We start from the raw sequence: 16,994 nt of genomic DNA, 5'->3' as shown, positions 1-16,994 counted from the left end.
TCCATCTGTTCTCTCAGGCCTCTCATCCAGGAAAACAGTATGCATTTGTGATGACCTCTACCCAGGGCTTTTTTGTAGGAAACACCCAGCAGGAACTCATTTACATATTAGGCCATGCCCCCAACACCAAGACAGCAGGAACTGTGTTCCTGGGTGTTCTTGCTCCGAAAAAAAAGCATTGCCTCTACCACCAGTGATGAGTATTTCCCCCTCTACACCTTTTCAATTTCCCTCTTCCTCCATTTTAAAAGTAGTATTTTTTTCTTCTCCTGCTTTCCTGTCTTTAAGACTGTAGATTTTTCTTCCTTTGTATTTAGGATGGCAGATAATGTTGCATCAGACAGAAATATTAAAATAGTTTTCATTCATAATACCTTTGGCCTGTACAGACCTGATATTCTCTTTGTGTTCAGCCTTTTCATTTGAAAAGGTCAACCTATTCTTATTTTATTGTGCAATTTTTTTTTCATAAAAGGACACAAACAGTAAAAAGGTTTTATATTGGAACAATGTATGATTATAAAATCATAGAACTGTAGGTTTTGTTAGGACATGGCAGTCATCTGACTCAGCGTCCATACATTAATACTGGAATTCTAAATAAGATATCCAAATCCCCAAGGGATTAGCCTATATTATTGTTGTTAAAAGCAGCCTTATCCATCTTCCATGGCACAGCTTCCAGAAATGCAAGGGAGTCCCTTTTTTGCATGTGAAGCAATCTACTGACTTCAGTGGGTTTTGAAGGGTGCAACTGGGTTTAGGATTGCACTCTATTTCATTTAATCAATGCTACTGAAAACAATTTTCATATTTTGAGCACTGATTTGTATAACCTATTCTTACTGTGCAACATCACTTAAAGTTTCCCTTGCCATAGAGTTTCTGGCAGACATTCTAAGCTGATTGTAAACGGGTTGCCATGTTAGTTTGCAGTACCAATTAAACAAAAATCTAGTTTTTGTGTGTTTTTTTCTAAATTGAGTCTCAGATGTTCGGTAATATACATCATACTAAGGCTTTTCAGATATCTTAAAAGGAAATGTGGTTTTATCAGAAAGGTGGCTTTTAGGTTTCTAGTAGGGGTGTGCAAAAAAAAAAATAATTCGGAATTAATTGGATTTGGAAATATACGGGGCCAAAATATTCAGAATATCGTATATTTCTGAATACTGGTATTCGGAATAGCCGTATATACTGGAGATATACGACTATTTCCGAATATATGACTCCATTATACCCTATGGGCCATTGAAATCAATGGCAAAATAGGGTATATTGGAAGCCATCTGAAGGGGAGGGGGTTTGAGGGAGAGCCCCCAAATTTGCAGGGGACTCTCCCCTATGAACCCCCCAAGTCCCAAAAAGATTGGGCCAGGGGTTCCCACCATTATACCCTATGGGCCATTGAACTCAATGGCAACATAGGGCATAATCAGAGGCTACTGGGGGGCAGGGCGTTTGAGGGAGAGCCCCCAAAACTGCATGGAACCCACAGGTGACTCTCCTCTACAAAACCCCCAAGTCCTAAAAAGATTGGGCCAGGGGGTTTCTGTCTTTGGACTCCCCAAAAGGCCCATTGCCCCCAATGCTGGGGAAAGCCCAATTAGCCACTTCCTCCACTATAATTGCTGTGGGAAAAGTGGCACTGGCCAGAGGGGGGTTTGAGGGAGAGGCCGCAAAACTGCAGGGCAGCTTCAGGGGACTCCCCCACATGCAACCCCCCTGGCCCAAAAAGACTGCACCCATCTGTGGGCACCCCAAAAGGAACACTGTTCCCAATGGTGAGAAAAAAACAATTAGAGCCACTTCCCCCACTGTAATTATCGTGGGAAAAGTGGCTATGGGGAGCAGGGGGTTTTGAGGAGCCCCCCCCCCCCAAAAAAAGTGCTGTGCAGCTTCAGGGCACTTCTCTCCCTGACTGGACATTGGTGGCAACCCAGTGAGCTGCAGGTGGCAGTAGCAGCAGGCAGAGTCAGGGCCGCCAGGCCAGCTATCGCTGGGCCTTGCTGCACACAAAACCCACAAGGCAAAAAAAAAAAAAACTGGACCAGGGGGTCCAATTCCTGGGGCACCCAAAGCCAAACCTAACTTCACATCAGAGAATCTCTATAGGACCGAAATGTACTACATCCATCTATCTATTCTATGAACCCTGCTGGTTTGGAACCAATATAAACCCAGTTGCCAATGTCACTGCCACACAAAACACAATCTGCTCAAGGTCTTCTCTGCAGACCTGGCTGCAGCAAACCTAGATGTCAGCTCTCCAGTCCTGCCCCAAACAACAAGCATGCCAGTTCTGGGTCTCTCACCTAGATGCCAGCTTCCCTGCCATAGAACACGCAATCTACAGATGCCAGCTCTCCAGACCTGCCCCAAACAACACAACTTTCAAACAAGAGAAGTGGTGGAACATACCTAGCTCCACATCATTCTGTATCTGACACAAAGCAAGAAGCATTTAGACTTACCTTCAGTGATGGATGGTTGGCTGGTTCAGGCTCTTTTGCGTTAACCAGGGTGCACCACGAAGAGGCGAGCCAGAATTGCACCCCAAATGAGGAAGATCACTGGGAGGGCCACAGATTGTGTGAGAGGAAGGCAACCATTTTTTCTCTCTCAGCTCAGCAGCAACACACCAGCTATCACTGTCTCATTAGAGGGACCTCAGCATTGGTATGGCTGCTGGCTGCCTGTCATCATCACTGGCACCTCCCTCTTTCTTCCTCCTGCCCCTGAAAAAAAAAACTGGGTTATCCTGGCTGGGCCTGTGGGTGCTGTCGGTTACAGTTGGGGGCTGCAATGGCCTTTTCAGTATTATTAGGCATGTGTGGATGGGGACTGGGCAAATTTGGATTGCTTTGCAGATTTTAAATCAGCATTCACTTTTGGTTTGGGATGGATGGGGGGGGGGTGCACTGCCAATCAATTTGTGAGTGAATTTTTGGACTGTCTTTGGACTCTAGTCTATGTTTAGTGGGAGAGCGTTTTACAACCACCTTCCAAGTGCAGACCAAGAGAGGATGCAGGCACAAGTAGGTGCTCACTTCATTCACTCTCAAAGTCTACGTTCGGGGATCCGAACAGAGGCAAGTTGACCTTCAGGAAGACCAACTGCTCAACTGTCCAGGGTTGCAGGCGATTGCGATGTGGGCAGACAGTGTCACCCATATGTGAAAAGACGCGCTCGTTCTATACGCTTGTTGGTAGGCATGAGAGGAACGCCTTGGCCACGGAGGAGAGGGCTGGCCAGACTCTCTACTTTGCGACCCAGTAGTCAAAAGGAGATTTTTCTGTGACTCGTTGGGCTCTGAAAGATAGTCCCTCACCATCGCAGCACCCATCTCCGCTCTCGGGCCTACCGCTCCCAGAGGGGCCAACAAGCCTCCTGATGAGTGTCATCTTGGCATTCTTCTTGGCATGAGTCTGGTGGGATACACTGCCTAGCTGGGGAGGTTGGGGATGAACAGCAGTGGAAGTGGCAGATGAGCTGCTTCCACCCCCCCTCCTCCTCAGCTACCGGCACTGGGCCCGCCCTGACACTGCAGTGCTTGACCTTCTGGAAGAGCTCGTCTCGCCAGTGATCGAGTTCGTTGGCCCACTTAGCAATCATGCCCTTAAGGCACATGTCCAATATGGTTGCCATCATGTAGACCTTATCCTGGGAGAAAGTCTGAAAGCAGGCCTCAAGCCCTTCCTGCAGCCTAACAACCAGGGCACACGCTGCTGGAAGAATGTCTGCGCGGCCTTGAGCTGGCTCTAGAAACGAGGTCAGGTGGACCATGGGAACGACCTGTGTGATGCTCGCTGTATCAGACAAGAGCATTTCTGTGTGGGTCTTGAAGGACCCAAGAACCTCCACAGTTTGAGAAATTACCACCCAATCCTCTTGGGTAAGACAGTTCTCATCCCAAAAGATGCTCGTCTCAGAGACAAAGGCATCCAGGGCTGCTCTCTGCTCCACCATGCGCTCCAGCATGGCACAGGTGGAGTTCCTGCGTGTGCTGACGTCACCGATCAAACGGTGCCCTGGCATGCCTGTCAGTGTCTGTTTCTCATGCAGCAGATACGAGTTTGTATTGCTGCATGAGAAGTGACCCATGATGTGCTGACAATTCTGGAGCAGAAGTTGGTACTCATAGGTCGTGGCTAGATACCGACTATCCTGGCTTTTTGTCTAGCCCAATGCGTCCTTAACCACAAGGTGGAAAAGGTGGGCCATGCAAGGAAGGCATTTTAGGCCCTGACACTGGGCAGCCGCCTTGATGTTGGAGCCACCGTCAGTCACCACGAAGCCCGTAGCGATGTCCCTGCCTACCCAGCCCTCTAACTGTTGTGAGAGGATGGCTCTGAGAGTGTCTGCTGTGTGCGGCGCGTCGACTGCTTCGGCATGCTGCAAGGCCCAGCAATAGCCGGCCTAGCGGCCCTGACCCTACCTGCTGCTACTGCCACCCTCACCCTGCAGTTCACTGGGTTGCCACCAAAGTCAGGGAGAGATACCCCTTGAACACATGTTGGAAGCTCCAGATATCTGAGGTGAAATGAACAGTCCCCCCGGCAGCATGGGACAAATGTCCTTCACCACAGATCTGGTCGCCCTGAAAACAGATGGCACAATGGTCCTGCTAATGGTGGTTCTAGTAGAAACTTTGTACCAGGGCGCCAGGTACTCAAGCGACCCTAGCACCCCAGGATTCTCAACCACTGAAAATGGAAGCCCATGGGTGACCGACCTGGCAAGGTTCCAGGTGATTACCCTCCTGCCATACCTGATTCCCCCTCTTGGAGCACAGGTGTCACCCCCACCAAACATCTCAGGCAGAGATGCCTGGCATCCCTGCCCTGTCGCGGAACTCTCCTGGAGAGCTCTGGAGGTAGTTGCAGTGGGACGGACCTTCTGGCTGGGTGGTGTTGACCACTTGGGCACCTCAGCACCAGCCTGCTTCTCCCCCTTAAGAAGTACCACCTGGTGGTACTTCCACAGGTGGTTCCGCATCCCCCCCCGGAGTCAGGTGGGCAGGGTCCCGCCCACGACTGTTCCGGGCCCAGCACAGCTGACACTGCGCATAGTGTGGATCCTCCGTAAGTCGGAAATGCTTCCAGACTTCAGAGGTGTATGGATGCCCAAGCTGACCAGCAGCTTGGGTGTCTGGAGCCACCTCCTGTGAGGTGCTCACGGCAGACATATCATGTCTTGGGGTGGCAGGAGGGGCTGGCCACCGGGGGGAAGTGGGTGAAGATGGAGGCACCTCGTGTGTCTCCATTTCTTCCCCCTTCACCCCATGTGGCCTCCCCTCCTGGCCATCCCCTGAAGGACTGCTGGTGCCTGAAGGAACCAAAGAAGGGGGCTGATCCTCCTCAACCAGCTTCTCCTCCAGCTTCTGCACAGCACTCTGCACCATCCTTGGGATGATCATTTTGGACAGAAAACTGTCCCCAAAGCTCATCTCCAAGGAGGGCTGCTCTTGCTGCCCCTCCTTCGGCTGCTGAGGAGGGGAGACTGGAGGAGAGACTGCCCGAGCAGCAAACCCCTCAGTGCCAGCACCTAATGGCACCTCTGCTGGGGACACCCCAGCAGCAGCCTCAATGAAGGGCCCAAGGTGGGCCTTCTTCATCACACTCCGGGCAGAGGTCGGAGTGCTGGAAGGCAGCTGTGGAGTGGCCCTACGCACAGGTGGTGGTGGGGAAACTGGGTCCTCCCCCTCCCCTCCACTCCTCTAGTCTTCTCCTTGGCCTTGGCCCCAGGGCCCCTCTTCTGCTGCCTGTCACTCATGTCACCCTTGGCCAGTCTCACACAACCTGAACTGAGAGTGGGGTTTTTTACAGACCTAACTCACTACACTGTACCCTGAACCAACAGGTGTCCTGACTTCTTTTTAAACCCCCACCCACCACCAAAACTTGTTTTTTTCATCCCTAACCTGTCCTTCTTTGGGTTGGGTTAGTGGTAGTCTGGTAAAGTTTAGGAGACTAGGTGATCCTGCCTCTACCTGGCTACAGTTTTTAAAAGGCTACCTTGAGATGAAGGCAATCCTTGTTATATCCTTCTAGTTAAACTTCTTCTAACTAGATCCTGGGAAAAACCGGATTTCCTTGCAAACTAGAAATCAGGTGACCCCAATAACTAGAGAGAAGCTGTGGTTTACCCTATGGAAATCTAAGGACACCGGTTTTCAGTGGCTGAAAGCATGATGCTCTGCAACCCTAGTCTCTTTAAAAGGGAGCCTGATGTGGCCTAATAGTCATGCTGCCTTTTATGAGAAACCTAAAATCTTTTTAAATTGCCCCTATCTGATAACTAGCTGAATTTTGAAAGAAAATAAAGCCCTAAACTGGATTAATTTTTTTTAAAATTTCAAAAAACAAAATCCCTAAAAACACTCTTATTAGCAGGGCAGCCTATTTAGTGGCCCTAGCCAAACTGAAAGCACCCTCAGACTCCAAAAATAACTCTATAAAAACACGAAAGTGACCCAACCCACACAGTCCACACACCAACCCTTTCACACCAACGAGAGGTAATTAAAAAACCCCAAAACGTGATTAAAAGAAACTTAACTTTTAGCCCCCACCCCCCCAAAAAAAACAGAACCAGAAAAGGGGTCAACAGGACAGGATGCAAAACAAACAACAACAGACCCAAACAAATCCAACTGAGAAAAGGCCAACAAACTTAACTGTTAAAAAACTGAACTTTTAAACAATAAAAATTAGGTCAAACAGCCCCCCCCCCAAGAGCCAGAAGAGAAAAGAAACAACAGCAGCACAACACAGCAGCAACAAATCAAACTCAGAATCCTTTTAAAACAGTAAAAAACCTTGACTTTTAACAATACAGAACCAACCCCTCCCCCCCCCAAAAAAACCCCTTCACCCTAACCCCAAGAAATCCAAGCCACCCAAATCAGGAAAAGTAAAAGGACACTGCACTTTAAAAATCCTCTCACTAAAGTAAGATATAGGCAAATTGGCCTACCCCAGGCTCCCACCCTCAGCAGATCCCCCTAACCCCAAATAAGCTACCCACGCAAATCTGGATAAGTAAAGGGACTCTGAGTCTTAAAAAGTCCCTATACTTTTATCCTAACTAAAATAAAAACAAGAACCCCAAGACTGCCTTACCTTAGATGTCTTCTCCAGGCAGGTCAGGCAAGGCTGAGAGAGAGCAGCTGAGGCCAAGGGCCAGCGCAGCACAATCTCTCTCACACATCAACACAGCAGCAATGGAATGGAGTCCAGCCAGGCAGACTCTTTAAAAAGGTTCTTTGGCCCTACACAGAGCAGTTTCAAAAAATACCACTGCTCTGTGAATGGCCAGAGAACAGTGTTTACTTGGATACCCAAGTAAACAAAAGAACAACAATGTTGCTGATGACTGGGGGATTAGTCCAGCCATCAGCTACGCAACAGCCCTGCAAAGCATGCATTTGCAATGCATTTTGCAAATGCATGCTTTGGATTGGCTGCTGGGGCTCCTCTCCCCCTCCCTCCCTGATCCCAGGGAGGCTATGGGAGAGGCGGGAAAAGGCTTCCAAAGGCAGGTAAGGAGGCAAGCAGCTTCCATGAGGCTGCAGAAGCTCCTTTCCCGCCTTTTACTTTGAGTTTTGTATACTTCCGAATATTGATTTGGAAGTATATGGGGAGCTGTATACAGCTCCCGTATAATGGCTTCTAATTGGATTCGGAAATATACAGCACCGTACACTTCCAAATCAAAAGGTATTCAGCGGTCTATTTGGTTAGGCCGATTCAAATGCACAACCCTAGTTTCTAGCAGTAGCTTTAAATATGGTTTGGGAGGGGGTAGGGAAGATGCATTGCCAAAGATCAATTGATTCCTTAGCTGCAGCAATGTATTAAATCTTAGTTTGCCTTCAATATCTTTCTCCAGTTGGAGATTCCTCTTGATTCACTTCTATCTTATTGATCCACTCCTGTAATGAGCCAAAGAGTCATCTGTGTGAACAGATATAGAACAAATATAAACTATCCCTGGGCCGAAGGAAGCCCGTTTGAAATCCACCAGAGAAAGGGCTTTCTCTGTTATGGCCCCTACATGGTGGAATCAGCTGCCGGAAGAGGTGAGGGCCCTGCGGGACCTTGTACAGTTCCGCAGGGCCTGTAAGACGACCCTCTTCCGGCTAGCCTATACCTAGCTTGAGAATTTTAATGTAACTTGCCGGATTTCTTTTATATACAGTTGAAATATTTATTAATATTTATTGATAACCATGGTTTTATCTGTTTTTATCTGTTTTAAATGCTGATCCCTTTATATGTTTAAATACTCTAATTTTGTTGGATCTATCACTGGAAGCCGCCCTGAGCCACTTGTGGGAAGGGCGGGATATAAATCCCAAATAAATAAATAAGTAAATAAAATAAAAATAAACCAAAATTGAATTTGGTTGATTTTCCAATTTCACATTTCACTGAAGTGATGGTAAAATAGCAACGTTTGGATCCTCTTCAGGATTAATCCACAGTAGCTGGATCAGTTCCCCAGATATCCTATGGATGTCTAGAAAATATGGGCTGGATCCAAATTGAATTCCTTTTGTTCTGTTTCACTCTCCTCTCGATTACCCGTTCAGTCCATTGCAGGAATAGATCTTCTCTGTTGCCCCTTGATCATCACTTTCTCACTATGGGTAGGTGATTGGTATGGTTCAGTTTCCTATAATGAATGTTATACTGGAGCCTGAAGCTTTGTGTGATGCATTCATGATTGCAGGGACCAATGTCAACCACCTTTCCATGATTCTCAGCATCTTTGGTGATACCAGACATGCAAATATGACATCCAGATTGAGGAATAGTATCTCCACTAGTACTCTTTCTGTTTTTGTTGACCAGCCATTGATGCACAGCACAAAGTGAAGAGGAAGGGCATGGTGGAAGGTCTCCCCCACCAGTGACACATACAAGGAGTAGCAGGGACTTTCACTCCCAGATTATGGCTGATGCTAAAGTAATTATAGCATGCCAGAGCCTGGAACCTTCAAACACATTTGAAAACCATTCTGGATAGACTGAAGCCTCATCCAAATCTGATCAATGGAAGATTGACTCCTCCCCCCCAAATCTGTTGTCCAAAGACTGCATTATGGATTTTTCTCTTTCCTTGAGACATCCATAAAAACTGCCCTTACTTGCATACAAATAGTTTCAACTGGGATTTGCAGAAAAGATTTCATTTCTGTTCCATTTAGCATTTTGTTTCTGGACTTGCCTCTTCTGCCAGCATTATTGCCAGAATTTTAGGCATAGTGTTTTAAAATCACTCAATAACACAACGATGGCACTAAGGTAATTTTTAAAACATTATTAAATCTACTCAGAATCTGATTAATAGCTAGAGATGAAATTTATAAGAAAAAATAGCTGGCTATCAACAATTGGAATATGTTACAGTGATAAAAAAGAAATGATTATCAGTTTAAAACATGTAGTCTTCATTTACAGATCTCTCAGAATCAAAGCTGATGACTAACTGAGCAGCTAGCCACATGCTTCTTTATTTTATTATTTATTTGAGTGAAAATAAATTCCATTGCTAATTTGACCATCATGGTGAGAGAGGTGCATGTCTTTCCCCCTGTTTTTTGTTTCTGCTGATACGCACCCTATGCCCACTTACTATAATATGAGTAAGCTCAATTGGATTCAATGAGACCTATTTCTGAACAAACATACATAGGATTGAGTAGCATGTTCCTTTTACAATATATAAGTGAAAACATGGCACAGGCCTTTTGTTTGTGCTTGGCAAGGTTTTATAATTTGTTTTTAATTGATTGCTTTACACATAGTGCTAGCAGCAGGAAAAGAAGAAGGGTAGGTGTGCATTGCCAAAATATGCTGTAAAACAGACTGGGAAAGCCTTGCATTTTGGCAGAGTCCACAAATTAAAATAAAATGCTGACCCTATTTGCCCTGTAATGCCTCTGTGTGGCATATATTGCAGATTCCTGGCTAAATCAGTTTGTGAGCAAGTAGAATTTCCTGCTTTGTCAGATCATTCACAGTGCAATCCCCTCTTCCCCCGGCACTGCATGCAGGTGCGTTTTGCCCCCTGTCAATATGAGCAAATATAAAATTCTAAACAAGTAATGTGAGTGGTTCCTTTCCGTATTTCATGCAATTGACATATTAACAAGAAATAGGACCACATACAGTGTATTACATTCTGTGAATATGCCAGCATCATTTTGGAATGATGCTTTTGCATATCTAAATAGAAAGAATATACCACTTCATTTCATATGCTTTTATGCATTCTGGCAAGGAGTAAATGAAGTTAATAACAAGTTAAGGAACCCTGCCACTCTGTATTATAGAAGAAGCTTCCTGTACATAACAATAGAGAATTGGCTATGGTTCAAATTTTATACTTAGCATTGCAAATTCGGCTACTGTCCTTTCCCTACTGTGCTGCTCATCGCTAACCTGGAATACTTTATTTTTCTGCTGAATTTTTCCAGGTGCTTTGCAAATTAAAATTCTGAAGGGACTTCTGAAAGGCTATAACCAAAATGATTTACATGGGTCTCTGAGACAGGTAGAATTGCCAAGCACAAAAACCTTTGCCAAGGTTCTGTATGCTACAGATTTTTCCTACTCACAAACAGCCCACACCTGAAGGTTTGGGATAAAACCATGATTTATGTAAAGCTTAGGTCAAGCTGGCAAGGAGAATGAATGACATATAAAAAAAGGCGACAATTACTATATTATATAAAAGAGTGAACCAACTGAATTACCTTTACTTAGCCAGATTTTAATGTTCTTGCGTATGGAGATCTCTTTTCTTATTTGACTATTGTTTTTATTTTCAGCCTCTTTGCTTGAGGAAGATTTGTAACCTACAAAAGTTCACTGATTCATAGATCCTTCTAAGTGTAGTAATCACACTGATGTAGATGAGCTAAATTCTGTGCATGATGCAAGTAGGTTGACAAATGGGTCTGTCACTTTGTTATGTCTCTGTACTTTCTGGATGTGGCTAAATTAAAATGGATTACATGATTTAATGTTCATGGAGGGTTTGTTCATGCATGACAGTTTTGGAATTACAGCATTCCATGACTGATGAAGGTGTTCAGCTACTTGTTGATTATGCCCTTGGTAGAAAACTATAGAATATTAGATCCTCCAGTGGCATATATTGTGTGTGTGTGGCAGGGGGGGGGGGAGAGTCACCCAAACTGTTCCTTAAAGGTTGAGAGTGTGAAGTTTGTATTTTACAAGCTTAATGTGCAGAGGTGCGAGTTATAGCAACAAGGGAGATGAGCAGTAGCAGTAAGTTATTCATTCTGAAAGGTTTGCACATGGATTGAGAATATGCAGTTTACCATGCAAAATATGCCTTTTAAAAAATTGCTTGAAAATTAAGAATCACCACAAGGCCTTCTGCTTGGGCTTAGCCAGTCTATATAAATATAAAAGCAAACTTTTTAAAAAGGTTCTGTTGGTTTTACATTCCACAGTTGCAAATGTTTCTTAGTATATTGTCTTGAGTCTGTAAGTGGAGAAAGGTGGGTTAAAATGCAATAGGTAGGGCATTCTAGGGATGTGGCTAGGTAGGGCATTCTAGGGATGCCAGCCTCAGTGGGATCTGGGGATCCCCCAGAATTACAGCTCGTCTCCAAACTACAAAGATCAGTTCCCCTGGAGAAAATGGCTGCTTTGGAGGGTGGACTCCATGGCATTGCACCCCACTGAAGTCCATGTCCTCCCCAGCCTCCATGTTCAAATCTCCATGAGTTTTCAAATCTGGAACTGGCAACCCGGCCCCACCATCCCCCCACCGATGTTTGGGGGGATCTGACAATCCCTTGGCGTTGAGTGGCATCAGCCAAGCTCCTAGTTGCTAGTGTGGCTTATGGAAGGAGAGATCTGAGGCTTAGCACCTCTTGACATATTCTGATACTCAGGATAAACTAAGATGTCAGTACTGGTACCTATTACAGGTTGCCTGTTAGCAGCAGCCTGAACACACGAAACCTTATGCAGTTCTGCAGGGCATGTAAGGCAAAGATGTGCTGCCAGGCTTTTGGTTGAGGATAGCAATGGGTACCACCTTATCTGGCATTCCCCCACTTTTCTTTCTCCCACTCGTGAGACAGCAGTGTGTACTGTATTTATTTGGTGCCATCTAATGCTTTTTAATCTAATATTTTAAAATTTCAATTTGATAGTTTTAAATCTACTTTTATATTGCATTTTTGTTGTTGTTAACCATCCTGAGACCTGTGAATTCAGAGAAGAGCAGTATATAAATTGAAATTATAAATGAATAAAATACATTTTTAAAATTGCAATGGTGTTCAGTGATACTTGTCAGCCATAGATAAATCATAGTTTAAGCCATGGTGACCATTGTCTTTATTCAGGGACATGGGTGTGGTACCAGCTTTAGACATTTCCACTCTGATGCTTTTTTAAAAAGGAAAATTATACTCTTCTATTCTTTTTTGTTTGTTTTGGAGAAACTGGACGTTTTTCTTTACAGTGACACAGAAAGTTGGAAATTTATTTTTCACGTTAAATCTTTAAAAAGTAGCAGGATAGTCTGTTTCTCTGGGGAGGATTCCCTTCCATCAGAATAATTTTCTGAAGTACATATATCTTACTTTTCACTTGATATGATGTGTCCCTTGGTTCTTGGGAAAGGGGAGGGTGGAAATCTCTTTGACCTTTACCTGCATTTAACAAGAGGCAGAAAGCTGGTGAGCATGTGAAGGAAATTAGCATAATCAGAAAAATGGCACCAGCAGCTCAATAATATAATTGTCCTTAATTTACTGTGTTCAGTGTGGTCGAGATGGGGAGAGCCAGCCAGACCATGCACATGCTGATAATTTCACAAAGACTGTAAATCAAATGGCAATGTGGCTGGAGCCAAAAAATAATACCAGCAGTTCTCCATTTATATGCATTTCAATTTTTGTAAAGCAACCAGGAATGTATTAACCAGCTCTTCTGCTACAAGCTGATCCCTGTGCGACCTCCTTTCATTCCTCTCCATTTAGGGTTGCCAGTTCCTGCCTCAACACTGGTGGGGGACTTTGGGGGCATTCTAGGGTTGCCAAGTCCAATTCAAGAAATATCTTGAATTTGTGGATCTTCTAACAAAAATCTGTAATCTTTCATTGAAATCTGCCTCTGTTCCTGAGGACTGGAAGGTAGCAAATGTCACCCCCATCTTTAAAAAGGGTTCCAGAGGAGATCCAGGAAATTACAGGCCAGTCAGTCTGACTTCAATACCGGGAAAGTTGGTAGAAACCATTATCAAGGACAGAATGAGTAGGCACATTGATGAACACGGGTAATTGAGGAAGACTCAGCATGGGTTCTGTAGGGGAAGATCTTGCCTCACTAACCTGTTACATTTCTTTGAGGGGGTGAACAAACATGTGGACAAAGGAGACCCGATAGATGTTGTTTACCTTGACTTCCAGAAAGCTTTTGATAAAGTTCCTCATCAAAGGCTCCTTAGAAAGCTTGAGAGTCATGGAGTAAAAGGACAGGTCCTCTTGTGGATCAAAAACTGGCTGAGTAATAGGAAGCAGAGAGTGAGTATAAATGGGCAGTCTTCGCAGTGGAGGACGGTAAGCAGTGGGGTGCCGCAGGGCTCGGTACTGGGTCCCATGCTCTTTAACTTGTTCATAAATGATTTAGAGTTGGGAGTGAGCAGTGAAGTGGCCAAATTTGCGGATGACACTAAATTGTTCAGGGTGGTGAGAACCAGAGAGGATTGTGAGGAACTCCAAAGGGATCTGTTGAGGCTGGGTGAGTGGGCGTCAGCGTGGCAGATGCGGTTCAGTGTGGCCAAGTGCAAAGTAATGCACATTGGGGCCAAGAATCCCAGCTACAAATACAAGTTGATGGGGTGTGAACTGGCAGAGACTGACCGTGAGAGAGATCTTGGGGTCATGGTAGATAACTCACTGAAAATGTCAGGACAGTGTGCGTTTGCAATAAAAAAGGCCAACGCCATGCTGGGAATTATTAGCAAGGAATTGAAAACAAATCAGCCAGTATCATAATGCCCCTGTATAAATCGATGGTGCGGTCTCATTTGGAGTACTGTGTGCAGTTCTGGTCGCCGCACCTCAAAAAGGATATTATAGCATTGGAGAAAGTTCAGAAAAGGGCAACTAGAATGATTAAAGGACTGGAATACCTTCCCTATGAAGAAAGGTTGAAACGCTTAGGGCTCTTTAGCTTGGAGAAACGTCGACTGAGGGGTGACATGATAGAGGTTTACAAGATAATGCATGGGATGGAGAAAGTAGAGAAAGAAGTACTTTTCTCCCTTTCTCACAATACAAGAACTCGTGGGCATTCAATGAAATTGCTGAGCAGACAGGTTAAAACGGATAAAAGGAAGTACTTCTTCACCCAAAGGGTGATTAACATGTGGAATTCACTGCCACAGGAGGTGGTGGCGGCCACAAGCATAGCCACCTTCAAGAGGGGTTTAGATAAAAATATGGAACACAGGTCCATCAGTGGCTATTAGCCACAGTGTGTGTGTGTGTGTGTGTGTGTGTGTATATATATTTGGCCGCTGTGTGACACAGAATGTTGGACTGGATGGGCCATTGGCCTGATCTAACATGGCTTCTCTTATGTTCTTATCTGGGGACTTTGGGGGTGGAGCCAGGAGACATTGGGGGCGGAGCCAGGAGCAAGGGTGTGATAAGCAGAATTGAACTCCGAGGGAGTTCTGGCCATCACATTTAAAGGGACAGCACACCTTTTAAAATGCCTTCCTTCCATAGAAAATAATGAAAGATAGGGGCACCTTCTTTTGGGGCTCATAGAATTGGACCCCCTGGTCCAATCCTTTTGAAACTTGGAGGGTATTTTGGGGAGAGGCACTAGATGCTATACTGAAAATTTGGCGCCTCTACCTCAAAAAACAGCCCCCCCCCAGAGCCCCGGATCTCCGCAGATCAATTTCCCCATCATTCCCTATGGGAATTGTTCATGGAGGTGCATAATGGCTGTGGGGGAGGGGCTTCCCCCGCCGGCCAGCTGGCTGGGGGAGGGGGGAAGCCTGTAAAACCGGGGGATCCCCCGCTGGGACCTGGGGATTGGGAAGCCTAGGGCATTCCTGGAGGGTGCAGGGACATCCCCAATGTGATGATATCATGCAGAAGTGCTAGGGACACAGCCCCATAGAAGACAACATCAGTGCTGGCTTGCAGGAACCATTAAAAAATTATTATTATTATTTAAATAGGAACCTTCGCTTTAAATTGTTTTTGCAAGCAGGCACCCAGGTGCCCCACACGCCTGAACTTCAAGTAGCAAACTTTTCTGCTTGGAATTCAGGTGCAGGCAACCCCCGCTTGCATTTAAAGGGATCTTTAAATGCTTTTTGTAAGTGGGTGCCCCAGTGTCCCACATGTCTGAACTCCAAGCAGTGAATTTTCCACTTGCAATTCAGGCATGTGTGGTCCCTGCTTGCAAAAAAAATGTAAAAGAACCCTTTAAATGCTTTTTACAAATGGGCACCTTGGCACCCCACATGCCTGAACTCCAAGTAGTAAATTCACCACTTGGAATTCATGCACATGCAACCCCTGCTTGCAAAAAAATGCATATAAAGGGACCCTTCCTGCAAGTGGGGGCACACCAATCAGCTGGAGAGCCCTTTAAATCTCTCAGGAGGGGAGGGAGGGGTAGCTGTCAGTAGTTGGTCTTGGGACAGGGATTCTCCCAACCCACCAAATGGCTGTTGATCAACAGGAGCCCATGAAATTGGGGGACACCCCCCTGCTCCCATAGTGTTATGATACATATGAATAATGAGTAGTAATTTTTGATACAATTTGGAGAATGAGAGTGCTTCTTTAAAAGTAAGCATATACACAGTGTTTCCTTGTGTTTCTCAACCCACCTGGGGACTGGCATCCCTATCCCCGCCGCCACCCCAATTTATATTTACAAATGATCTTCTGAATAAAATGCATAGATTGGGCTCTCAGACTAAATACATTAGGCTAGTAAATTTATTTGAAATTGTAGGCCAATGAAACCCAGAATTATCTGGGTAAACAAGAATAGGCCAAAGGATTGAGAATTATCCTTCATGCAAAGAAAATTTCTGTTTTGGTATGGTTTGGAATTTTCTTAGAGTGCCAGTTTGGTGTAGTGGTTAAGTGTGCGGACTCTTATCTGGGAGAACCGGGTTTGATTCCCCACTCCTCCACTTGCAGCTGCTGGAATGGCCTTGGGTTATCCATAGCTATTGCAAGAGTTGTCCTTAAAAGGGCAGCTTCTGTGAGAGCTCTCTCATCATCATTTCATCATCATTTTATTTATATCCCACCCTCCCCGCCGAAGCAGGCTGTTAAGTTGGTTTTTGGCGGTTTACATTTGCGATGCAAAAGCCGTGGCACTACGCGGCTCTTCCGGGTTCTGCGGAGCAGTTGGTGCGAAATCCGCGCAGACCCTGCGCAGTGAAGAGGGACGTCGCTCCGGGGTAAGCCCTGTGCGAAAACGCCCGGTTTCCTCAAACTGGGGGGAAACTCAGACTTTGCTCAGAGGAGTGGTAGGATGTATGCCAGTGTGCATCCTTGTGGCAATCATCTTCAGAAGACCAAATTCAAAACAACTATGTGACCTTTTGCAGTTTTACGCATAAACATATTTCTGTTTTTTTAAAATATACCTCACTTTCTTCTTCAGTGAGGGCAACTAAATGGCTGATATTTACCCATGTGGGGATGAGCAAAATAGATAAGAACTGACATTTTTTTTGTCCTAAATAAAAATGTGCATAAAAACAAGCTAAGCATATAATTGACTGCCCCCCAATCATTGTGATATTAACCACAAATGTCAGAGAAGAGTAGGATAGTTGAAGCCTTATCTGTTGAAAATCATATGGACCTGATTTATTTTTGCTTGTGAGTTTGTTTAGGGCAGCATTAGAAAGTTGGTCACCAGTAAACCCCTTCTGAGCTCAATATTGG

The 16,994-nt window shown here is 45.2% G+C and overlaps 1 protein-coding gene across 2 annotated transcripts in view; it reads left to right on the top strand.

Moving 5' to 3' along the window:
* The window catches only part of FGF14 (fibroblast growth factor 14), a 446,676-nt gene that overhangs the window by 313,462 nt on the left and 116,220 nt on the right, over positions 1-16,994 (top strand). The gene's annotated exons all lie outside the window — the stretch shown is intronic.

The sequence above is a fragment of the Heteronotia binoei genome, chromosome 3 (genome assembly GCF_032191835.1).
Source record: "Heteronotia binoei isolate CCM8104 ecotype False Entrance Well chromosome 3, APGP_CSIRO_Hbin_v1, whole genome shotgun sequence".
Taxonomy (NCBI): domain Eukaryota; kingdom Metazoa; phylum Chordata; class Lepidosauria; order Squamata; family Gekkonidae; genus Heteronotia; species Heteronotia binoei.
Note: the sequence above shows the minus strand (reverse complement) of the source record. Positions and strands in the feature narration are given on the sequence as shown.